Genomic DNA, 10,464 nt, shown 5'->3' on the forward strand with positions numbered 1-10,464 from the left:
GAACAGTGGCATCTCGGTGTGCAATCCAACACAACTAACCAAGATCAATCTCGTGATTCCGGTCGGCGGTGCTAAAATACTGGCATCATTGTAATAGGAGCCGGAGTGGGCATAGGAGACGGCGCACAGTTGTAAATATGTATTTATTAAGGTGACGTGCACCAACTCACATAAAAGCATACAAAAGTCCGGGGGGAGACTACCTTGGCAGGCTCACGGGAAAACAGGAACAAATGGACACATAGTAGGGCACCCAAACGACCAAGGATTATCAAGCTTTCAATTTGTGTCCGATCCTCATTATGCAGCTATCTGTTATCTTGCTGTTAGCTACGAAGAACATAGAAAAATAATTTTTTGGGCGTCGCCTACCGGGATTTTGATCCCCGAATAAAACGACCGGCTGAGTGCAAACCTGATGGACCCCATGTGACAGTAACCACTGCCTTCCTGCTCTTTCTCTTCTATCCCTGCTTCAAGTCTGATGCTCCTTTCTGGAGGATTGTCGCAACCCGCCTCTTATATACAAGGTAACGCAACCATGACATGTCAAGCCAATGTATCACTGGCATCACCAACACTCAAAACTGGTGGAGACAATGGTAGGTTTCTTCCAGCATTTCTGCCATCCAGTGATCGCTGTAATTTTTTACTGCCAGCTACTGACTGGATAGTTTCGAATTGCCTTTCTCAAACCCACAGGAGCTGCTAAGGCAAAGTTGAGAAACCACATTGTTCCTGATTTTTTACACGGTCTTTTCATAGAGATCCCCGAAACGCGGTTATCCGAGGTTGTAAGAGGCTTGGTATCGCTGGCCAAAGTTCTCGCTGGTTGTGAGTCGTCCTAACAAATGGATACCCCGAATTCCGGGTAGTGGTCCTTTCACGCCATTTTTGAGCCATTCAGAGGACGCCCTCAACGCACGCCCATAGCCCCTATGCGTTTATAATGTCCTCCCGACAATGACGCAGTTGCCGGTTGCCGATGATTTCAGAATATGATGGGGCAACCTTATCACTATACAATAGGTCATTTTGGTCTCGCCGAAACGTTCTATCGATTGGTTGCACAAGAACAGTACATATACGTTGCTATGCGCCACATTCTCCCACAGATCTAGGTTTGCGTTGAAAAAGGGCATTACTCTGGTTTCTTCCACTGCCCACACATAGCCGTACCTCCAGAGCCGCTCCGGTCACCAGGGTTTACACCAAGATCGAGAAAAGTTTCCATGCAGTCCGCCACTATTGCTCTTCTATTAGCCTTCAGCCCCTTAACATTTACATCACATTTATCCGGCACTTTTAAGATCGTCACGGTCCTGTTTGGGCTGCTTGGCCTAAATGGGATAAAACATCATAAAATGTGCCCGATAAGGCGCAGAGAGAGCTACCCCGACTTTCCGTCACAATAAATAGCCACTTGGATCTCATCGTTTTCCCCTAATGCCAGCGCTTTCGTTTGGGTCATTTTATAGCTTGGGGCACCAAAGGCGGCTTCCTCAAGTGTTCAATGCCTTAAATTCGGTGTTTGCACGAGGCGCACCAGCCAAGTCCGTTTACTTTATCTTCTCGATTGTGACTTCATTTGGCAACGGATCTTGTAGCCATCCCATCACGCACATGCAAAACTGTGCAGCTCACCGCCACTCACTAGGTCATTGTACTTGCCTTTTTTCCTGTACTTACAAATCACAACACGCAAGGGTGACCCATCTGACATTGACTGTCTACTGTCTGATACTTGCAGCAACAAGTCATGTGCTGACACCCGCACACATGCGAGCGTACCTACATAGAGTAAAACAACACAGCAACATAACGCAACTCAACAGGGCTACGCAAGCCGCTTAGATCGGACTCTAGCCGCTCAAGAATTACAGCGCCCCACTCACGGACAGTCAGGAAATACGCGTAGCTTCTGCAACAGCGAAGAAAGCACAAAACCTGCGCCTGGACCTGCAACAGGATTTATCAACTTGTATCTCCAATACGATAACTCCCTGGTCCATATATAAACCTACTATAATCATTTTACCTAAGAAGACTGTCATTGTTAGTGCTCCCAGTTTTCTGTCCAGATAACCAGTTTTCCGGTCTTAACAGGGCATTAACAACCTTTTCAGCCGAATGTTTCTGCACGATTTGTTTACGTCGTCAAATGAACAGTGGCCTGGCTCCTCTCCAAAGATCTGGACTTTCGCTTCTGTCTCAAGCCAAAATTTCTTGCCTACCTTCTTCCTCCATCCCAACAATGTTGCCAATGATGACGAGGATAATGTGTATTCCCAACTGGCGGGTGGCACAGGATATGGTGGAGTTGAGTTTAGTAGACTAGTGGTCAAGCGTGGGTTGAATTTGATGGTATATGATATTAAACCACAGGAGCTCTAGGTCAAACCGTTATAAGCCCGCAGAGAGGTTGCGTGATTAGGGGGGTCAAACGCATAGGGATGGACAAAAGTGGAATTTCGAGATGATGGATCGTTTTTTTGGAATTTATTAGGTGATTTAAACAGTACCATAACCTACGGGAAAGTGAATGTAAGAGAAATGGTCGCCGTCCTTGAAGCACTTCTACCAGCTTCAGGTGACAAGTGGTGCTTGGCGCAACGAAGCTCTTGTGCACCAGTCTTGTATGCCTGTAGTAGATCGCTGGAAATCCCGTACAAACATATGTTTATATAAATATGTCTGAACTTGTAGGAAACAGCCTGATTAAAGCATGAGCAAAGGATTACAACTCGAACGCCACGGGCAACAACATAACGGGGAGGAAGGCACAACCAACGATAGCTGATCGTCACGTGAACTGTCATCGTAAATAATGAAGCCGGCTGACATGGACCAAGCTGGTACAGAGGAAATAATCAGTAATTTACACTTTATATTTATGTAATCGCTTCAGAGTACCAGAAGAAAGAATGTGTTATATTTTGATGTTAAGGTGGATTTGTGCGTGGCGCAACCCAACTAAGACGAAGGCGACAGGTCTGCACGTCAAGCTAGTCTTGAGCTCCGCAGAGAACTTTCAGACTATCCATTCATGTATTTTTTAAATCAAACGAAAGGACAGCTGTCATTCGCTTGTATCTCTCGGTGTTGCCTGATAAGTGACGACCGGATCCAGTCCAATCCAGCTACAATCGAACAGCAACGGTGCTCTTTTACGATTCCCTGAATTAAATGTCGGACCAAGGACCACCAGCACTGGCAATTCACCCGTGCTACTGGAGGAATGGCAAGCATACAAACGCAACTTGGAGCGACGCAACGGGACCGCCCTCCCTGTCCACCACACGAGGTTTTTATCCTTCGTGCATGATACCATATCTGCAGGCTGACAAGCCTCCAAGCAATAATTGTGCATTAATAAAGAACTCCAGCCGTCAGATATTTTATCCGGTCTGGGGGAAACCAGGCGAGTAGAACGGTTTAGTAATTTTGTACAAGCAAACAGCAAGCAACCACTTGAAGAGAAAAGTCGCGGAGGCAATTGAAACGGCGGTTACATTTTGGACCATGAGATTAGAATAAAGTTGTTCAGATCCTGTGAACTAGGGCTAAACGACGGCAAGGCGTTGGCATGAACCGCCTTGTTAAGTGGAGGCACGTTACATTTTTTTGTGTGTGAATGAGTTGGTTGTAGAACAAAACAAGTGCTCCATCCATTGCGCATCTTCAGATTCGTTGTTTGAAGTGCGTGCATTGCGCGTGATCAGAGAGCGTGGCATGTTTCTAAACAGTTGGGAAGTAAGACTTTGGTTCGGCTTAGGTAAGTTATAGTCAGGACAGTGCTCCATCCATTGCGCATCTTCAGATTCGTTGTTTGAAGTGCGTGCATTGCGCGTGATCAGAGAGCGTGGCATGTTTCTAAACAGTTGGGAAGTAAGACTTTGGTTCGGCTTAGGTAAGTTAAATCTAGTCAGGACAAAGCGCCAGACATTAAACAGCGGAAACAGGGTTATTCAGGGATGGAACCAGGCTTGAGGGAACTAGGGAAAACTTGGCACAAAAGCTTAGGGACGAAGTTAAGGAAATTCAACTAGGCACGTTGGAGCGGGTGTTATCAAATACTTCCCACTGTTTATGACCTTGTCCTCTTTCTGCGCAATCCCTACTACCCGCAAATCCCCTATTCATGCTCCATTCTGACTGTAAGCGTAGACCATGCCATTCCCACTGTTTATGACCTTGTCCTCTTTCTGCGCAATCCTTACTACCCGCAAATCCCCTATTCATGCTCCATTCTGACTGTAAACGTATGATCATGCCAGACGGCATGCCACCCACAGGTTCGGAATAAATATTATTATTATCAACTCAAATGTTTCTTTTGAGCTGCAGGACATAAGTATTAAACAGGAGAAAAGGAGTGAGACCAAGGGTAAGCCAAATAATTATGGAGATGAGCTTTTGGGACTGACGTTGGATAAATCAGGCGTCGGCAAATCTAAATGAACAGGGAAAAACCGTTAGCCTTGTTAAATGCAGCCAATTTATTGTTATTAATAATAATGATCTACCAGACCCGACTCCAGCAGTGACACTAGTGAGTCGCTACAGTTTCAATGTTCACCATGGCCGTAAGATTGTCGCTACTGTTTAACCGTATTCCTGATTTCTCCACTTAATTATCCTCACTTTCGTTTTTTATGGCCCTGGCCGTAAGCCCAAAAGTCCAAGGAAGGGTGGGCTTCATCGACGGTTTAAAACGTTGGTAAAAATGAACCAGCCAGATCGTGACAATCTAACTACTGCACCAGATTCGTTGTTCGGCTAAAGCATTTTTCGCAGTTTGCAATTTTTCATCACGCACCAAGCAGGATGCCCCTTTTCCGATCCCTCTCGTTGTCTACGCTTACCTACAAACCTTAATGATCTGATCTTGTCTCAGCTTGATATGTCGATTCCCAAAAAAAGATAAACTCCTGGTAACTGTGTCTCCTTTCCCATGTCGTCTTAGGCGCGGTCAAGTCTTCATCGGATATCGTCCGCTGGTGATGGCACAGTCCTTCGTTATGCGCTATCCCCGGCATACCCAGGTTGTGCTCTATTCTGACTATAACCGTATGATGATGCTTGACGGTATTACACATACTAGTTGGGAATAGAAATTATTATTATCATTAATATTAATATTATTACAGTTGGCTATTCAATTTACTCAGATGTGCCTTGCGGGAATAATCCTTCCGTTGTCCAGATAGCAAAACGCGCGTGAAGATCCGGAACGATGTAGGCGATTTTTACATATGGCGGTAACATGCAAACTGAACGACAACCATTGGAGCTAAGCGAATTTTTATTACCGGTGGGATGGAGAATGAACATTAGTATTATTAGAAATCCAGCTTTTATCGCTCATGTGTGGTGTCAAGCAAATAGAACGAACAGATTCAGTGCCATCTCATCCCGTTAAAGGCTTCCACAATCTCGCTAAATTGAAGAGGATGACAGGTTTGAGTAAAATGTCATCCCCTCTCAAAGATTAGCATCTTGCCAGCTATGTAAAAACTCCTCTTGGTTCCTCACGAATGCCTTGAGTAATGCGACAGCAGAAGTAAGCCCTTCAGATATCCGAGGGAGCCCGACTAGTTTCTAGTAAGCGGCCGGAAAAAATCTTTGCACGCAAGGATGTAGGGTAAATGATAGGAACTAACCACAGAACGGGGCTTGCCACAATGCAAAGTAGGACTTTGACGCCGGGAACCCCAGGCTCTTGACGGTAAGGCTCATCAATTTCTGTTTATTCCACTTATAGAGCTCCTTCCAGGTGGTCACCAGCTTTAGCAGAAGATGAGATGATCAAAGGGGAAACTAATCGCGTGGTCGCCCACCACTGGTTTCGTCCTTATTAGGGGTCGTTTATTAGGTGCGGTCTCGAGTTTTCGTCAACCCATTTTTCTACTCAAACCCAAATTTGGGTTAGTTTGACAAGTACACTCATTTGCTGATCAGTTTAATTTTATCAGGAGACTCGGGTGAATCTCTTGCTCATGATGTTCTTCAACTGGATGCGCTGAGTCAAGGCTGACTCATGTTTCATTTTATGCGATATACAACATTTAGTGGTATCTGCTTACAACTTTGCTGAAGTCTCTTCGACAGCCTACAGCCCGTTTCGTCCCTCTTGGGGTTCAACACTTATGAGCGGACCCTGAGTTTCCAGTGAACCTCTCAAGTCAAATATAATTTTAACTAAAACTCTGGGATGCCATCATACGTCACATTAAATGAAACATGAGCCAGCCTTGGCGCAGCGCATCCAGTTGAAGAACATCATGAGCAAGAGGTTTACTCGAGTCTCCCGATAAAACTAAACCGATCTGCAAATGAGTGTACTTGTCAAAACCAATCCGATTTGGGTTCGAGTAGAACATTGGGTTGACGAAAACTCGGGGCCACACCTAATGGACGACCCCTAATCAAAACGAAACCGGTGGTGGACTAAGATGTCCCAGCAACCATGCGAGCAGTTTCCTTTGTGATCACCTCATTCTCTGCTAAAGCTGATGATCATCTGGAAGGAGCTCGATAAGTGGAACAAAGAGAAATTGGTGAGCCTTACTGTCAAGAGCCAGGGGTTAGTGGCGTCAAAGTCTTATTTTGCATTGTGGTAAGCTCCGTTTTGTGATTAATTCCCATCATCCGCCTCGCCTTCTAGTGTATTTGCTGGGATGGTCATGGTGTATAAGTGGGTTTAGGAATTTCCCGCCTAGAATATGTAAGCTCATAGGCAAATTGCGAGTGTTCAACCAACCTGGGAATTTCCATTCACCGCAATGAAAATACCGTAAGGAGTTGAAAAAACCCACTCGGACACTGTACCACTTAAAAGGGTTGATCCGGCAAAAGAACCGTTTTGCTACGCTTGTTCAAGTTGCGAATCAAACCTATTTTAAAGGTCAATTCCCAGCCAGTAGCAGATGTGGTATTTTGCCCTACATTGCTACAGACAAAGGCTTTCAGGTCTTTCACCGAGGATTATTTAGTTGGTCTGAGTAGATGTACCGCTGCACATCACCAGATGAGTCAAAATTGGCTTGACTAATTTTCAGTGGGGTAAACTTGACAATCCATCAGCTTATCAGAACTTAAGGGTTTCAGGAGCATTTTACCACAATCCTAAAACTGTCCACTTAAGTTTGTCACGAATAATCATTTGGCAGAACGCCTTATGTCAGGGGTCTCGGCGCGTTAATTGGTTGTAAGACATGTGGCTGCTGACATGCTCGCCGATAGTAGCAGTCCACAAACGGGCTTTTTAATGCCAGTCGTGGAGACATCACTGTATTGTAGCCGGTGACCGCGCCACTAACCAGCCCAATCAGCTTGGCCCGATGAATGATTATTCAGTGTAAATTTAGTCGCGATTGACCGTATGATTTTCTTTGTTGTTCGCCACGAAACCATCATGAACTGTCGCTGTGACTCAGTTCGTTCGGTTAGACACTTTTTAGGCTTTGTAAAATGTGCGAGTTCTGCCAGCTTGGCGGGTGTTGCGCCAGAAAACAATTAATTCTGTCAAAAAACCATCCTGCTGACGGCTACCTGCACGTGATATATCACCAAAATACACTGATATTATTTATATTGTGTTGTAATATTTCCTCCTCAGCCGGTACGGCGGGCATTTCTGAGGATTTAGACGCTAATGGTCGGGACACCTCAAAGTTTCATGGTTCAACTCTCAGGCGACTCTACGTTACGCATTTTAGCGCCAACAACAATCAATTGTCGCCCTAGCACTAACTTTCAAAATCGAGGCAATAAATATATTTGTCTACTTATCCAAGAACAATTAATTCGGGTCGCTAATAAGATGACTTGAGCTTGTCAGCCCGGGTGGTGCTTCATTTGTGTGTTCTGCAGAGACTGAATATGTGAGGGAAGGTTAGTTGAACCATGACAGGAACAACACACAAACAAGGCGTTTTTGCCGATAGAAGATCGGGTCGCAATATCGTATGGCCATTGATTCAGCCACTGCAATCTTACGTTGATGTACTGATCTGGGTTGATAAACCGACGCCCTGTAAACAACGCGAAAGCTTTGGCTGAGTATCACGTGTGTAGTGTTATCTAAGTGCTGCACTACCGAACTCGTTATCATATTCCTAGTTCCTGAAGCCAGCCAGGCTGAGTTGTGTTCCTTTATTCTTTGCCTGAGTTGCTTAGACGTGCACTTGATGTATTCCGCTGCACAGCAGTAAGCGAATGAGTAAACATCTTGGGTGTGGGCAGGCACTCTATATCTGGGATTAAAGGGGCACACACTACTGCTCGTGGACCAGGTTCGTAGTGTTGAGATCGAGGACAGTTTGTTCAATCTGGTAGAAACTCTTCCGTTCAGTAGATCGGCTGGTATATCTCCCTTTGAACTTCAACTCAGCCCCCCTCACGCATGCACACTGTGCTGAACACAAAACTGAAGCACCACACGCGCTGACAAGCTCAAGCAATCCCATTGGTGACCTGAACTAGTTGTTCTCTGATAGGCGGACAGTGTCGTCTCTTACTCGAATTCTCGTCCATGTACAACATGCTCATTCAAATATGCTGAATACTGTTCTCCAAACCTTTGCGATTGCTTGAAAAGAAAAGAAACAGGTCTGTCAAAACGTCTGTGTTCTTATTATACATAGGAATTTTCGAAATTTACATCTACTGATGTGGACAGACCGCCGAGGTGAACCATTGATATTACGGGAATGTACGCGCTCGAGTATATACCCAGTGCTTGGGGAAAGCGGAAAAATTCAAAATTAGGTATTTGAAAGAAATTGGATTCGGAGATGGAGATTCACCGGGAGGGTGGCGAATCCCACATCTTGCTATCTAGCCATTATACGTACTTGATCGATCTGCGTCTAGGAATCTTTGGTTGCCCACTGCCGTTATGTCTGTTGCCTTCCTTTCTTAGTACCCTTGACTGACGTCATGGCTGAATCCACTGAATCTCTTTGAGGACGAACCCGTTTGCTGCCTGGCATTTGCAAAACGTAATTAATTTTTCAAAAGCTACGGCATTTCCAGACTTGCAACTTCGTACCGTGGAATGTCTATGTACAGTGTACATCTACTTGTATTTTTGGAAATCATATACTTCGGCGAGTTGTTTAAGTGAGCAAATTTTCAAGGTCAATAAACACCACTGACTGTGAATGCATTGCCTAGTATAATAAAGATCACGAATTGCGGAAAACGTTGACTCACTTACAATGGACGAAACTTTCAAAACGTTTTCCAGCTGAAACAATTTTCTAAACGTTCTAGAATCTACTTGGCCTTTGGAGATGCAAAATATGCATAGGTGCATTCGTGCAAACAGCATTTGGTCGTGTAGAATACTTCGACTTATTAAGGAAAGCCCACTTGAGTGACGCGCAAAATCACAAGTCAGAAGTTGTGGATACTTGAGATTTATCGGAAGATGCGGTACTACATGTATAAAATACATGATAAAAGGAGTACAAACCTCAAGCTCTGGGGGTTTCCGTCTAAACTCTTGCACGATGTAGTGCAAGTTCAAAGAACGCCCGTAGAAGATGGCAAGTCGGTCTTAGTTTGCGACACACATTAGGTACAGCACGTGGTTAAGCAAAATGGTCAAAGAGCGCGCGGAAAGGATGGCCGACCAAACTGGTTCGACAAGTCAAGGGTTAAAGTTCATGAGGGATTAAAAAATGCACATCGAGTCCGAGTCCATAAGATAGGCGCAGTAAACAGCAGCAGATAAGGGAAGAGTTTGACCGGGGGAACGGAAGTACAGGTCGATAATTCCTGTTGCCAGGTAAAATTCCGTATTTCACCTTCACTATTTGCAAAAAGTCGGGCATGTTTGCTGGAAAAACGCAAGGTTTTCTATTATAGGTTGCGAATTATGCTAAGAAGACCCAGACGCTTTTCGATTGGCAGCATTGAACCTACTTCGATCATAGCGGACAGCTGAACGAACCCAGCTAACATGCGGCTAGTGGTGCACGACGCCCAACCAAACAGCCACACGGAAGCTAGGTCGACCGTAGAGGACAGCTGAACGTACACGATGCCTGGGCGCACCCATCCATCTGTACCGGAGAAGGGGCTTAGACTGGACGTCATGAAATGTTGGGATATATCGGTCGTTTTGAAGTGTGCATATGTCCTCGCATTAGGCGCATGATCTTTTTCGTGGGGACTGTTTATTTGGCCGCTGACGTCCTGAAATGAGAGGAAGATATAACCAGGGTTATCGGAATATCACCATAAGGTGGGCGGCCGAAATACTGGTAGGAGTACTTACCCCAAAGTGCAATTCGGTGGCTATGTTGTCGTAGATGCCCGTTCCCACAGTGCCAAGTGGTCACTTCGCGTGCATGCACACTGCACCCCTGAAGAAATACGAGACATATGAAATTCGTAGGGCTTATTTAACAGGCTAGCTGTTTAGGCTGATGGATCACATGAAATCGTCTTTGT

This window comes from Opisthorchis viverrini, assembly GCF_000715545.1.
Source record: "Opisthorchis viverrini unplaced genomic scaffold opera_v5_113, whole genome shotgun sequence".
In the NCBI taxonomy this organism is placed as follows: domain Eukaryota; kingdom Metazoa; phylum Platyhelminthes; class Trematoda; order Opisthorchiida; family Opisthorchiidae; genus Opisthorchis; species Opisthorchis viverrini.